This window comes from Sphaeramia orbicularis, chromosome 2 (genome assembly GCF_902148855.1).
Source record: "Sphaeramia orbicularis chromosome 2, fSphaOr1.1, whole genome shotgun sequence".
In the NCBI taxonomy this organism is placed as follows: Eukaryota; Metazoa; Chordata; class Actinopteri; order Kurtiformes; family Apogonidae; genus Sphaeramia; species Sphaeramia orbicularis.
Window position 1 is genome coordinate 14,294,095 of NC_043958.1, and position 16,774 is coordinate 14,310,868.

Sequence of the window (16,774 nt, forward strand, 5' to 3'; positions counted from 1 at the left end):
CCAACACCTAAAGAAGTAGAGGAGGCCTACTTTGTGTACATGAGTTCAGCAGGTATCCCAACGCGGCCTCGTAAACAGAGAAACAAGTTCATTTTTCCAATTGTATCAATAGTTTATTACATACTATCTCATAAAAACATCTTGAACCGTTTTCCACATATAAACACCGCAAATTGGTACATTTACAAATCTTCAACCGTCCAAATTCATACAAAAAAAGGAACACTGTTAGAGCAATACACAAGACATTCTATTATTACAAGGACTGCATGTACTGTATCCGTGTAGAAATGCATGTATGTAGAATATGCATCTGTTGATGTGAAGCCCAAATATCAAATATTTGTGTTGTTCAGATTATTTATCAGATGTGAATATGAATCAGTGAACACCTTTATAAGAAGTATTCTGGATACTAATGGGTTTTAGGCACTGACTGGGTGATCACTTTGACCAACCGATGGTTAATACTGAGAAACCACAGCAATTTTACCAGTGTGTAGGACTTCTGCAGGTAAAACGGTATCTACACTAGAGACTGCTTCTCATAGCTGTATTACAGTTAAATTAAGATTCAAGCACAGAACAATAAGTTGTACCACAAATTCCTAGGTCACCCTAAAGCAATCCATTTCACTGTGTGAGTTCTAACATCGATCACAAAGATACTCCCCTAGGTTTTTTTTGCCCCATGACTAATTTGAAAAGTGGATCAAAAATCCTTGCGCACACACACATGCAAATAAATTAACATGGAAAAAGTAAACAATTTCAAGAAAAGAATATTTTTGGTATTGAGTTTCAAAATGTGTCAGAAAATGCAAAAAAAAAAAAAAAAAAGAAAGAAAGAAAATAGCAGCTTACACAATGGTACATTCACATGAGTTGTGAGTGACATGAACAAGGTTGCACTGTAGAAATGCAAACGATGACACACATGTTCCAGGCTGATCGTGCAGGGTGGAGACCAGTGCTTTGAAAAACCAAATATTAATGTGCAATTTCAGAATTCACAATGTGATGAAAGTAAAATGTATCTGTGCAATCAGTCAAGAAAAACCTTAGAACATCCCGTGTCCTTTCAGTGAATCCACAGTTTCTGAGCACACCCGTTGTGTTTGTGACTCATCTCACATTCCCAGTAGTGTTGAATTCTCCCAAATGAGCACACTAACTCCTCTCTGATCTTTGGATATTATACTGCAGCTCTCTGCCCATCCTCAGTGCATGTACCTGGACTTCGCTGGCCAGGCTGGCTCATAGACAGCCTACTTTAAGACGCAACTGTCTTTAAGACGGCCTGTCTTCAACATGGGCAGAATACAGTTCTCCAAACTGATGTCAAGTACTGCAGTTGAATGTCAAACAAAAGCTGGGTCCTTTTTATCTCACTTTGGGCTTGGAACAGGCTGTGCAGTCCCAGAAGCAGAGGACTGGGGTGAGCCCTGATAGGTGCGAAGCAACACCTTGTGCTTGGTGGCGCCCTCTGTGCGGCGGCATTGCTGCTCCACCAGGAACTCCTTGAGCCGACTAGTGGTGAAGGTGAGGGTCTGCCGCCGCAGCTTCATCAGGTACGAGTCCTGTAGCCAAGCATGTGTGAAACAGTCTCGTGTAGTCGGACGCGCCCTGAAAAAACATATCCACAAATGAGCCTTTTTAACCCCCAGACGCTAATCAGGCTGATTATATATTAAAGGAAGAGCAGCCATGAAAATACTTGATGACGTTGATAAAACTGACAGCGTAAAGCTAATGCTCTCTGTGCTGTGAGATTTTGTACAGTTCTTGTTTGTACAGTGTTTTTATTTCTCGTATATTGTATCTCTTGGCCATTTTTCATTGTGATTTAAAAAAAAGTCAAAAACAAACTACAATGAATTATGTTAAACAAATCAAAAAATTTTTCAAGGCTTTTCTCAGAAAACCTGAAAAACTGAAATACAAACAATAAAACTAAAACTGAAACTCATTGAAAAATAAAACTCTCCCGTAAAAACTAACAAACTTAAAACTGACTACATTAAAAGAAGCCATACAAACAAAAACTAATAAAACTGTTATAATAATTATTCTGTAAATCTGCTTGTGCTGACTCTTACCAAGGGTAACTGCTCAACATCTTCTTGAGAAAGGTTGAGGCACTTTGGGACACATTAGGGTATAGTTTGGTTGGGTCGAACTTTGCGACCAGGATTTTGGATTCCACTTTCTGAGGGTCTCTGTCTTCAAAGGGAAGACATCCACTGAGCCTGGTGGCACAGCAGAGAAACAATCATTTTCACAAGTGTAAAGCAAACAAACAGGTGTGAAAAAAATAAATAAATAAATAGAGACTCACATTATGAAGGCGACGACTCCAACAGTCCAGATATCTGCAGGAGGACCGACCACTTCACCTTTCACCATCTCAGGAGCTTGGATCACATGAGTTATGAAGAAGACAATCAGTGGAGTCACACACAACAGACACATAACGATGCCTTCAACATAATAAAGCCTCAGATGTCTGTAACTCTTACCCATGTACTCCAGTGTTCCCAGTCCTGAGTCTTGGTGTTTGAGACTGAGAGGGTTGAAGCTCTGAGCGCTACCGAAGTCCACGATCTTGATGGCGTTCAGGCTGGTCACCATGATGTTGTCGGGCTTGAGGTCAAGGTGGAGGACGCGGCGGCTGTGCAGGTACTCAACTCCCTGAAGGATCTGGACCAGGTAGCCCACCACGTCGTCCTCAGAGTAACGAAACCTTACGTGAGTAAAAATGGATCTTATGTTCATATCTGTGATCCTCTGGAACATTAACATGGCTGCAATGCTATAATACTTTTTAAAAAATGAGATAGAATCTAAATGTTACTATTTTCATATTTTTGACATATTTTCAGACATTTTTAGAGAAATGGAGAATGCAAATTCATTCACTGTAGCTTTTTTTTGAACAGGAAAATGAAATAACTAAACTAATTTTGGAACTGTTTTGAAGCCCCACATTTAGTCTGCTCATGGGTCGTATGAAGTCAGCTTTCCCTGGAAACCATTACATCTGATTTTAATCTGGTATATGGTATCAATATTATAAAAGCCAAGTGGCCTCTGTGTACGTGCATCTGGGGATTCACACAAAATCCAGAAATAGCTGACTGCTGCAGTTTGTCATACTTGTGTATTTTTGGTCATGGAAGACAGTAACGAAAATGGCAAGTTGATAGGACCAATATTTTGGGAGATATTAGTAATTTTGGAATACAATAGTGTTACAATCACGTTGCTATGGCCAGAGCGCTTTGGCGGTGACTGCTGGACAAACACAACAGCATAAAAACTACCACATCTAGAATCCATGGATGCCTATGGGTGAACGCGCAAGTAGTTTTTGATTAATTTCTAGTTATTTTCATATCACATCCTTTCACCTTGTTTGGTCTAATAATTGCCCGATTTCTTCAAAAATCAGCTTTCAATCCTCAAAGAAATAGCGATGTGATATGACATTCTAATGTATGTGCTGAGTATAATGGTGTTTGTCCTACAGGGTTTGTACACATTTTCAAGGTCAAATTCAAGCCCAAAACACTGGATCACTGTCAAACGTTTCCAACACATCTGGGGTAAAATACACATCTACATGAATACATAAACTCATGATTATTTTTTTCACTTTTTATCACAATGATGTACATTGTATTATGCTATAAACATCTAAAATTATGTTTCATAAGAGCAAAAAGGTTAAAAATTAAAGGATAACACAAAGTTTTATCCAAAAAAGGGAAGCCACTTGGTGTTCTTCAGACACACTCACACCAAGACAAAGATTAACAAAAAAAATCTACCTGGAGTCGACCTGAAAACACCCACTAATTTTCTTTTTGGACATAAAGTTTTATTTTTCAAAACATATCACCTCTCTGAAAGTAGCTTTGGCTTGAGTTACTGTAAAAAAAAATAAATCAATAAATCACATCACAGAGTTATAATAGCATACAAACTGAAATTCAAGCACATTTCAGACCTTGAAAACACCACATTGAAATTCAAGCATTTTCAAGGATTTCAAGCACCCGTACGAACCCTGGTCCTACCTGTCTATGAGGCTGTACAGCAGCTCTTTGCCTGTGCAGTACTCAGCTACCAGCACCAGATACCGCGGTGTGACGTAGGCTTCGTGCAGAGCCATGACCTTCTCGTTGTGGAGGGACTTGAGGATCTCGTACTCCTTCAGGATCTCCTGCTTGGTCTCTTGGCTGTAGGGGATGATCTTTGCCATGTAGATTTTGCCCGTTGCATTCTCTCTGCACTCGCGGACGACTCCAAAACGACCCCTGATGACAGATGAGTGAAAATGTGATTCCTTAGAAGAAATGAAATATTTTGTTTGAGGCTTTCTATTATAACTGAAAAGGTCATTTATATAGACTAGTGATAGACTATTACTAATTTAATATACTATGAACACAAAGAAGGTTTTGGAGTTTAGTAAATTTTCCTTCCCATTTTGTTCAGTACATTCTTTTAGTTCTTCAGAATCACAGATATGAGGAAAATCACAGTAAGCTTAAATATAGTTAAGTTTACAGAAAGTTGATAGATGGTGTCAAAAGGAGTGCTGAGGGTAGAAAACCTTAACTGCCATGGTTACTAAAATAAACACATGGTTATGGTAATGGGAAAAAACAAAAAATTAAGCATCTGATTTTATCTTCCATCTTTTCTTTGTACGTTCATGTTTGTACTTGAGTACAAATGTGACCAAAGTATGTCCATTTTATTGTACTTTCTACTGCCACTGCAATACATTTAAGAGGTAAATATGGTACTTTTCATTCCATTACATGCATCTGATACATTTGTCTGTTATATCTAATATTTACAGAAAACACATTGATATGTTCATATGATCTGATATGATGCTGTACTGTACTCTATTCTATGTCCACAAGTATGAAAAAAAAATCTAAAACTAACTCTACATGGATGAAGTACATAATGATCTCACATGTACCTTAATCTAATATTCCATCATACACACTTCCTAATAAATAAGCCTTGCCTTTACTTTTGACATTTTAAAGAACATTTTGCTGAAATAATTTCTGTATTTCAATACTTTCACCTGTGATGGAGTTGTATTTGTACATTGTGGTATTTCTACATTTAGTTAAGGATCTGAATTAAAAATAGAAGGCTGTGTTAATGATAAGATAAGATAAGATAAGATAAGACTTTATTGATCCCACCGTGGGGAAATTTCATAGCTGACAGCAGCAAATACAAAAATAAAGTGCAGGGATGACAGAAAACAGAAAATATACACTTGTGAAACATAAAATATAAAGAGAAAAAAAGAAATCTGCTTTTTATATAAGTATTTATATTAACTCAGATTCACATGTAAACATTATATACATGTTTATAATGTATTTACACATGCATATGGTGTGATATGTGGGGGGGGGGGGGATGTGTTACTGAGAAATGTTATGTATTCTGATAGTTTTTAGGGTTTTGTCCTTCAAAAAAGATGGTTCATTTTCCTCTTTGTATTTTGGTGTCACTCCTTATATGAAGTGTATATGTACATCCTGAAGACTTTCCTTGCTGTAATGTAGCAGATATAGTACGTATAAAAGCATCACCAAACGCTGGCTTTAAAGTACCCGGTTCCTCTGTGCCATATGTCCATGGAAATAATACAAAAGGAAATGAAACAGGAAAAGGACTGTGCATCAGGGTTCTCTACTTAAACCTTTTAATTTGTGGGTTTGTCTCCTATGCACACATCCCTAGAAATAATTCCTGTTTAATGACTGTATGAGTATTTTATCTACATGGACCTCATGTTCTTCATCTCTGCAAATTTGTTTGTGTTGTAAAATTGTGAATTTGGAAAAAAAATTCAAAAACCTCACCTGGCCTTTTCATCGAGGAAAGTATATGGTTTCTGTGGAACCCCCTGTCGCAGAGCAGTAGAGGGTGTGGCTCGTCCTGACGGGGTACCTCTGGTGGGGGTACTGACCCCATCAGCAATCGGGCTCAGGCTGGATGACTGAAGCACTTGTGGGGTAAAAGACGCTGGGGTGGGGGCCACAGAGGCAGAGATTGGTTGGGTGGGGATGTATGTGGGCACTGAGGCCAATGCTGGTTTGGTCGGGGTCGAGGGTGGGGTGACGATAGTGGGTGAGGTGGATATGGGGGGGGTCTGGGTCAGAGGAGTCACCACATTAACTGGACTCTGTGCCTTTGCAATGACAAACGGAGGAGGGGCTTTAACTGGGGGTGGAGATGGACGGTTGGAGCTCATTTTTTGATTCTTCTCAGTCGGGGCCACAGGTGGAGACATAGGGGCTGATGTCAGGCTGGAGGGTGCAGACGATGGAGGGGTGGGGGTCACTATCATTTTGGATGGCAGTGATGGAGCTGGAGGAGAGGCTGTGTCTTTAGGAGGGGTGGATGTAGAGGTGACGGTGGAGACGGTGGTCCTGGGAGCGGCATTTTGAAGGGGTTTGAAAGGGGGGACGGTCACTGAGGAGGGGGCCGCTGATTCAGGAGTGGGTGGGACTGTCTTTACAATGGCCACTGGAGGTGAAGCCCCTCCAGCTGTAAAAAAAAAAACAAAAAAAAACAAACTCAACATTAACTAACACTCGATGTGAATATTAACCATAAAAACATTACAGAAAATTTAAGTAAATATGTAGATGAAAAGCTGATTTTTTTTCCCCTCTGAAGCCATATTTAACTTATAATTTATTCATAAAGGCATAGGAACTATATTAAAACCACAAGGAATCAACGTTTCATAACATCAATATTTTGGAAATGATCATTAGTATTTCTTGGATGCTCAGTACAAATAAACACCTATAAGGCGTAGAAGAGGTACACAAATGATGGGATTTAGAGCCAGGGGCCAAACTTCAGAAACTCAGAGCTAAAAAGTATTTAACTAGAAGCCAACTGATGGAGGATTTTTAAAGGCTGGTATGATAGTCAATGTTTGGAGAAGGTAAAAGGAGGCTTCAGCTGATTGGTTGGCCAATGTAACCACCTCCACATCTCTGAATACATCCCATCAGGACCGATGAGCCTTCAGTCAGTGTTACCTGTGGAGTCCAGGTTGACTGGAGCAGATGGGTTACTGTACGGCCCCTGTCCTGCCTTGTTGACACAGGCCACACGGAACCTGAAGGTACCTCCTGGTGGCAGGTCTGTCACATTGTAGTAGCAGTCCACAACTCCAGCGGCTACGATGAGCCATCGAAAATCTCCTGCAGAGCATGAAGAAACAAGTGTTTTAGGAGATGTTTCAGGGTTCCTACAGATTTCCACATGTTTTGTGGTTAGGGGTAAAAATGGGTAGCAGAGTAGATATCTTAACCCATAAAGACCCAAACAGTCACCGGCGACCAAAACCATCTACTGATCTAAAATGTTTAATACCTGTTGATCCACTAATCCTATCAGTACATGTTAATAATTGGTGTATAATACAGTTCATCATCTTTTCATGGTCATCAGATATGACCCATTTGGTCGTTCAGAGGCTCCGTAGTGAATGTGGAAACATCGTCATCTTCTATAACATTGATTCCCCAATAAAACCCATGGAGTTGGATCAATAACAGTGGATGGAGACACTTTATGTTCAGTTAATGATAGATTTTACTGAAAAAGTCACTTTTTCTTCAGTTTTCTGTTTTTGATGTAAGAAACCTCAAGTTTAATCTAAGCTTTTATGAGCATTTTCATGATCAACAAATTAAATAATGGAAAATATAGAGAATAATATTACAATAAATGGTGATAAATTATTTAAGAAAGGTTAAATAGAGAGAAAATTTCATTTGGGAACCGACACAAAAGTAGCTCTGGTTCTTTATGGGTTACGCCATGATTTTGTGTTATAGTTCACATAATAGACACTAGATGGCAGTGCTGTCAAACTTAATTTCTCATGTACATGGACTTTGATGCAGTGTTTAAAAACGACATAAAAACATGTGGACGCTCAATAGTGAAATATGACAGAATCAGAATATGTGATTCCTGGTGAACACTAGAGTTGTTTTCTTAAACACAGATTCTAACAACAGCTTAGATCTAATAGTTGAACTTCAGTTAGATGCTTACACTGCAGCTGGATATGAAATGGAAGTACGGCTAATTTGTTTCCAGGGTTCCAACAGGTTTCTACAAATTAAATTTAAGACTTTTAAGACCTTTTTAAGACTACTTAGAGCAGAATTTAATGCTTATTTCACAGCCATATTGGAAAAAATTTGTGACTCCTAGAATTTCGGAAAACATATTTATTTACTCGAATGCCTTGATTCCCACCGTTCTGAGTCATTTCTCACCAGGGGCTGTAAAGTTAGCGATAATTGATTTCTAATTTCAATATGAACTGTATACTTTCTTTGCAGCTTGGACACATTTAAGCAAACAAGTTTATAGCAACATAACTTAAGACATGCCACATCAAATTTAATACCTTTTAAAGACTTTTTCAAGGTGTTAAATGCAGATTTGTAAATTCAAGACTTATAAGACTTTTTAAGACCCTACAGGAACTCTGCTTTTGAATAAATTAAAAAAGATACTTCGACACCTCAGCTCAATTTACTCCGACAGAAAACTTCTACTGTGAGGAAGGGATTTACTGTTACAAGATATTTTACTGTTCTAATTTTAAGTTAGACTGGAGGTGGCACTGACAACTTTTTAGGTTTAAAAAGTCTAAAATAAGTCTGTATTAAGTATTAAGATTTTAATAAGAACTTCTTGCCTGGCACTCCAAGTTTATGTGACTATATTTCCGTCCAGCTAAATATAGGGTCTTCATTCTGGAGAATGACAAAGAGCTCTGACAGCAGCGCTGCTACAGTCACTATTCCCCTGTGGACTGACTCATTTTCTCTGTCTGACTGGTGTCTGCAGATTTGGATTCACAGACTTAATTTCCCCGAGCTTCTCGGCAAACATCGTCAAAGCTTTTTAAACACAGTTCCCTCCTAGGAACTTGAATAACTGTTTTTAATTTCATTTTTACCCCTGTGGCTTTACCACATCATACTGACAAAAGCACATCAAACACAACTAGGAAGTATTTATAGAGGTGGTGGAGAGGCTATTTCCTGGGATACGGGGAATGCTGCTAAATGGAATAAAACTCACCTTCTGTCTTTTTCTCCAGGGTGTAACTGCATGGAGGCTTTGTGTCTGCGGGTTTCCAAAGCACCAGGGCAGTGTTGTTATACGTCTGGGGGACCTCGGGCGTCCCAGGGCGCTTTGGGACACCTACAGCAGGTAAAAGCAAAGAGAGATGGGGTTGGAAAAACCTTTTGTTAATTGTGTGTGCAGAGTTTCCACTGCTCTGTGTGTTTTTTCAAAGCTTGTGCATGTGTGTGGTTTCACTGTGGTGTGTTTTCCTTTCCATTGTTTGTGCGTTCACTTTGCTGCAGCATCGTTTCCAGACTGATGCATGTGTACTCCAGGGACTGTGCATCCCAGAGAACAGAATTAGCAAAACAGACAGCTGCTGGAGCATCCGAGGTAACAATGGAGCACACTTCAAGTCCTCCTAAAAAGAGCCAATTAATTAGGGTTTTTTTTTTTGGTTTTTGTTTTTTTTTTCAAACTTGCTAATTATTTATGCCAGATGTGTGTTCATTAAAGTGATCAGTGATAAGAGAGATATTTATCTATTTGAAAAAGATGACACATAAGAAAAAGAATGGCAAGCTGTGTTCAGATTTAGAGGGTAGACTCAATAAATACTGCAGTAAAATGAGAAAAAAAATGAACATTCAGATATCCACAATGACATTCGAAGGATAAATGACATTGTTGCTATTCATGTGCACTCTAATTTCAGATATAATTCTTAAGAGAGATTCATATATCTACAGTCCAATAAGGTTTTAATTTCAAATATCCAATATGAAAAATCATTCCAAATATCCATAAAGTGACTTTGAATGTACATTGTGACGAGTAAAATGTCATTACAGATATCCACTCGCTTTGCATTATGATTTGTACAAATGCAATTTCAGATATCTACAATTAGATGTATGACTAGAAACAGGGCGGGGGTTATTCTGGATATCAAAATGACAATAAAGACAACTGAAATTGGAAGCTGATAAAATATAATTACAGATAGCACTGTGCCTTTAAATTTTGTCTTTGAATCCATGCTTATGAAATGAAGCGAGAAGATGGTTTGGGTTTTAACATTAATCCAAATCAACCTTGACACAAACAATGTTATTGTCTAATTTCACTATATATTTCCCATAACCCTGTGCAGCAACATTGATCCCAGAGCCGCTGCTTCAGGCCATATAAGCTGTCCAATATGTTTTTCCTCACTTCTGATAGATAATCAAAAGGAGACAAATAGCATCAGTGGGTAAGAAACACCACAAAGCCCTAATGCAGCAGATTGAACCTGACGTGTGAAAAATTTATTTCTTTAAGTCCTGTTGCATCCGAGAGCAGCACACTCTGGAATCTGATGTGGTGCTATTTTGTGCAAAGGCGTGAAGATGACCTGTCAAAGCCCATTTCTAAAGCGTAACACCCACCAATGAGCAGGAAACATAATTTGCCCTTGTGACAGGAAGAATAAGCCAACATTAAAAAACCCATTAGGTCGTTCTAGTGTAAAGATAATCTGTTAACATTAATATTCATTTCACTTGTATTAATATTCATATCATTGTCCCTGCAATTAAAATTCTATTATGGAAAATCTGCAACTGATACATCATATTAGGAGGATAATTACTGTATGTCTATGAAAGGGAAAGGGAAAAGATCCATGTGGTTAGTTTTGTTTAATAAAACCCTCTTAACTGACGGCAAAATTTTCATTAAAATGTGCTGCATGTAAAATTTAGGGTGATGTAATTCCATAAATTGAATAAATATTTATAGTTAACATTTCATTAATGTATAATCAACTGGAAAATATGAATCAGAAGGAGGTGTTTATATCTAAAGAGGGTTAAAGTTAGGGTAAGGATCCAAAATGTGCTGTAGAGTTGTCTCTATATGTGAATATATTTTTCTAATTAACCCATAAGGACCCAGTGTTACTTTTGTGTCACTTCCCAAATGATTTTTTTCTCTCTATTTAACCATTCTTACAAGATTCATCACCATTTATTACAATATTATTCTCTATATCTTGTGTTTTTTCAGTGAAAATCAGGTATTTTCCTGTATTTAATTCACTGATCATGCAGATGTTCATTAAAGCTTAGATTACAGTTGAGGGTTATATCAGAAATGGAGATAAATGAAGAAAAAGTGACTTTTTCAGCAAAATATATCATTAACTGAACATAAAACCAAGTGTCCATCCACTGTCATTGATCCAACTCCATGGGTTTTACTGGGGAATCAATGTTGTAGAAGATGACGGTGTTTCCACGTTCACTACGGAGCCTCTGAACGCCCAAATGGGTCATATCTGATGACCATGAAAAGATGACAAACTACATTTTACACCAATTATTTACATGGATTGATAGGATTAGTGGACCAACAGGTATTAAACAATTTACATCAGTAGATGGTTTTGGTCGACAATGGATGTTTAGGTCTTCATGGGTTAAAATAATAGTGTAGTGTTTTCTACATGAGTGTATACATCTTGAAATGACTCAGTCAGAAAAGTCATGACCAGACAAAAACAATATATAACGTGTAATGAGAAGAACCTTACATAGCAAGACGAACACGACAAAAAGCACAAGACTCAAATGACAAAAAAGGGTGTAAAAGATAAACAATTAGTGATAAAAAATGAAAATGGTGTAAAAGATATAGAACACAAAAATGACATAAAAGGTGGAACAAGACGATAACATTAAAACAATGAAAATATTAAGAAAAGTGAGGACAAAGATGACACAATAGACATTCATCAGTTGTGTTTTTTGTGATGATGTGTTACTAGAAGACTAAGAGTACATGACTGTCGATTGTCATTCCAGGAAACTATTTATTCAGCACGCTTAGAAAGTTAACTATATGGTAATTCATGTGATATTTGTGTAAATGTGGGTCCTTGGGGGAGAAGGAAATTTTATCCTTATGGTCTCAGGCTAAAAAAAGTTTAGAAACTAAAGTCCTACACACACAGAAGAAGAGGCTGAGGACAATTCAGCTGGCTGAAATCTGCAACCTCAGCTCTAGATGCCACCAAATCCTACACACTGCACCCTGAAATGACAAATCATTAAAGGCTGACAGATCCTGGGACACCTAGATACTTACAAGCTATCGATAACGTGCAGGAGGTGGTGATGGTAGCTATCGCGTTGGTAGCCACACATTCAAAACTCCAGCGTCCTTCCGGCTTGATTTCATGATCGTAAGAAGCTGCCTGCCGTCTGGGTGGGAAATCAGGTTCATTCTGTCATCCAGCTCCAACGGTTTTCGATCTGGAATACACAAAAATTAGCCAACAGTGTGACAGGTTTCTGAATAAAACTAGAATACATTAATATGACAATGTGCAATTCTGTCACTGTAAGTGTGACTCTTAGATACCTTTCATCCATGTGATTTCTGGGTGAGGGCTGCCAGCTGGAAGACAGCTCAGAGTGACAGGGTCCCCCTCCAGTAAAATGTGGTCTTTCAGCTTGATGTGGAACACAGGAGCGAAATCTGAAGCCGAGCGGATGAACTGCTGGGAGTGTGACAAGCCCTCCTCTTTGGAGACAGATGAAGGTACGTCAGACTGGGAGGAGGTTCGGTCTTTCTTGCTCCTTGTCAACCCCCAACGGTCCCACCGCGATCGCCTGTCACTCTCGGGTGCTTTTTCGGAATGAACGCTGGAAGTGGATTCAATAGATTCCTTGGATGCTCCGCCGCCGGTCTGTTTTGCTAGTTGGTTCTCTGGGATGCCCATTCCTTTCAGGCCTCGGCCCTCAGACTGAGAATGACGATGGCGGGTGAACAGGGGGGTCCTCTTCCCTTCTGCCTCCCCTTTTCTCTCCTCAGACTGACTGCGGATTTTTTGGGATATTCCAGCCACTTTGGTCTCAAATTTCTGACGCATTGCGAGGACTGGGGAATCTGGGACCTTCTTTGAATCCTTTTGTGCCAGCTCCTTCTGACTTCCCTCAGCATCTTTCTCCTTCCTCTCTTCTGACTGGGACCGTATTTTGGCAGAGATTCCTGCCACTTTGGACTCAAACTTGCGCCTCATTGCAGAAACTGAAGACTCCTCAGCTTTTTTCTCCTCTAGCTGCTTCTGTGCCCCTGTATCAAGGGATTTACTGCGACCAATAGCCCAAGAAACCCGTTTGCTTGCAGCGGTTTCTTGTACATCCTGCTGCTTTTCGTCTTTCACTTTCTCACCCTTTTTGTCAGTGGATGCTGATCTCTTTGCCCGCAAAGACAACCTCCCAATAAGACCAAGGCCTGTTTCTTTATCTTCTTCCCTCAAGTCTTGAACGGATTTGGACTTTTCTTGTAGTCCTTTGGGTACCATCTCCAGAGGCGCTCCTCTTGGCCCTGGCCTGTAAACCTCTTCCCCTCCCTCGCTCACTTTCCTGCTTAACACAGGTGATTTCTCCTCAGATTTGTTCCTCGTCAGTTTTCGAAGGCCGCGTGTCAAAGAAGACTCGCGTTTCTTAAACCTGGCTTCAAAGATCTCCTCTGAGTCAATGTCTTTGATGTCTGTTCTGAGCACAGGCTGATGGATAGCAGGGAGCTCAGGGTTGGATGATGAGGATACGGGAGGTGACCGGTCGCCAGTTGCTATTTTGGCGAATACAGCTGGATGTTCAGGTGATGCAGGGCTGTCAGTGGGTTTTGTACCACTAGAGGTGAAACTGGCAGCACGATCTTTGGACTGGTCAGATTTTAATGGTTCACTAGTTTGTGGTTTAACTCCTGCAGAATCTCCATTTACTTCTTTTTTATTAAAACGTAAGTCCTGACTTTTTTTCTTCCGTTGTTTATCATCGTCCTCTTCAATAACAATTATAGGAGTAATTATCGAGGCTGATCTAGATTCTGATTCTTTACCTGACTGTGTTTTGGTCCTGCCCTCAGCTATCTGATCTATGTTCTTCTCATTCATACCTTGTAGATTCTCCAGTTCCTTCAGACTGTTCTGTTGGTCCACTCTTCCAAAAGTTTTCTCTGTGGGTGTGACACATGCAGACTCTATTATTGTTTGTTCTGTAAGTGCAGACATTGAGGTTGCCTCCTGAAGCTTTTTCCCTTCCATGTTACCATTGCCCACTGACGGTATCTCTAGGGGAGCTCCGAATCTGCGATGCAGGGGCATGGGCTCAGAATCTTCCTGAGTAAAGGAAGCACTTTTTCTGAATACTTTGGTCTTTGGCATATCCTCTGTGGGATTCTCAGAAGATGCTGCTCTGGTGAGTGTTGATGGTCCTGCTCTGGATCTCCTCAAGTTCCGATCGAGTGACCCTGTTCTCTTCTCGTCTTCCATGCCTAGTGTTTCAAACAAAGGCCCTCGTAGGCCACTCATCTTCTTGTCCATACTTCCCCCCCTGAGCAGCCGCTGCCTCATCAGTTCCAGTTTAAGGGCGTAATCCTCCTGGCTTAGTTTAGCTGCCCCAGGGCTTGGGCTACGGTTGGGTAGCTCCATAGAAACAGCCTTTTTCAGGCTCTTGTTACTTGCTTCTATGTCTTCCTTAGCATTTCCCTCCTCTGGGTCAATGTGGAGGAGCAGAGCAGAATCAGCAGAGCTACCTCTCCTCATGGTGGCCCGTCTGGCTTTCGTCTGCGATTCATCGGACTCCACACTTGAGCCTTTTTTAAGAGGAGCCCGTCTCGTCTTTTCCATCTTCTCTGCATTTGGAGTTTCCTCTTCATCTTTTATCTTCTTCGTAGCTCCTGTGTTTGCACCTGCTCCCCCCATGTTTTCCTTTCTATTTTTCCCATCAGCAGGAACACCGGGCCATCCTGTAGCATCTTCGTCCCCTGGGATCTCATTAAGGGAGACTCTAGAACCAGAAAACACCATGGACAGTGGCATTGGAATGAAGGGGAGCTCATCCACATCTGCATCGGAGTCAGAGGAAGAGGACGGTGGTGGAGAGCCTTCTTTAAGATGCCGGGCCACAGCGATGGAGACATGACTGGATGAGTCATTCAGCAGCTCTGGGATGGAACGCATCACCATCTTGGATTTGTAGCTGATAAGGGAACGCTGCAGAAAAACCAAGACATGAAAGCATTAGTCAGCTTTTGAAGTGAATTTGCTTATTTTTGTTTGTGTTTACCTTCTTTATCTGCATAAAAGATGACATTATGTAAAGTGGGCAGACTGTTAAGGATCATTTTATTCTAAAACTAGGCTTAACAATAAGTTACCATAAATAATTCAGGCATAAACCACTAGTTTTTTAAGTGTCATTGGTTTAAAAATGTTCTTATTAGGTTTTTTTTTATTTTCTTATTCAGTCCTTGTGTTTTTTATTATCTCAGTTTAGCATTTAGGGTGCAATTTTACTTTTAATGTGAGTAAGTGAGTAGTTTAGTTTAAGTTTTCTTTAGTTTTATTGTTGGTTTCAGTTTTTAGGTATTATGAGGAAAGGTTTGATTTATACAAGCTCTAAAAAGTAGGATTAGAAAATACATGAAGTCAAATGAGTTAGAACATCAATGTGCAAAGCTTGGTGTGTTAGAGATTCAGACATTAGCAGTGTATAATGAAAACAAAGCTTATTTTACCTTTAGCTGGTTTTAATTCTATTTCATTACAGATACAGAGGAACTTTACTGATCCCCTGGGGGATATTCACTAACTCTAATAGACAAAGTTAATATTTCATTCTGTCTTAAAATTTTGATATACACTCTCCAGCCACTTTATTAGGTACACCTCTTCAAACATATGTTAACACAAATATCTACTAAACCAATCACATGGCAGCAGCTCAATGCAACAATGTGCTGAAGTTCAAATTGAGTATCAGAGCGTGGGAAGAAGGTGATTTAATATTTCTTGGGTTTACAGAGAATGGTGCAAAAAAGAAAATATTGAGGGGAGGTTCTGTTGATAAAAATCATATACATCCTACAGCCAGAGCATGTTTTTTAATCCTTACCTGCCATCGCCTTCTGGACAAAACTTGCTTCAACATAGCTGTGTTGATGCTTTTGTTTGTGGGTGACTGCAAAACAAAACCAAGTGGGGTTATTTTTAAGATGGCTGAGACTTAAATACACATCTAATGTAACAATGAAAACATAAAAATCTATTTTCTAAATAACAGCTTACCTTGAACCACGGATGGCGAAGACAATCAATGGCACTGGGTCTCCTGAGTGGGCAAGATGTGTACATGTATTTATTTATAAATACACAGTGTGTATAATTGCGATAAAGGCAGGATTAAGTCGTTGTATGCTTACAGCCTGTCCACTACTAAAAGCTTGATGACAAATCCCTTTGCTTCTTTGCAGAAATCAGAAAACATGCTCTCCTCAAATGCCACGTTGTAGTTCCGAATGTTTAAAGCGGTGGCTCTGTCATTCTCTCCAGCAAAAGGGGACACACCAGTCAGGCTGAAAAAATAAAAAATAAAAGTTTTAACAATAAATAAAGTTTAAACTGGAACTGATGCGAGAAAACTTTATCTAAAGTCTATGTAACATACCACAGGTAAGTGATGACACCCACAGGCCTGTGGGAGAGCAGAGCAGATGAGTTAGATGCACATTTGAAGGAACAACAGTTTATTTGGTTGCAGAAAAGAGTGGTGGCTGCAGTGTATAA

General features: G+C 39.5%; 1 pseudogene; it reads right to left on the minus strand.

Annotated features, from left to right (window-relative positions):
* Window positions 1-96: 96 nt before the first annotated feature.
* The window catches only part of LOC115436454 (striated muscle preferentially expressed protein kinase-like), a 62,862-nt pseudogene continuing 46,184 nt past the window's right edge, over window positions 97-16,774 (minus strand).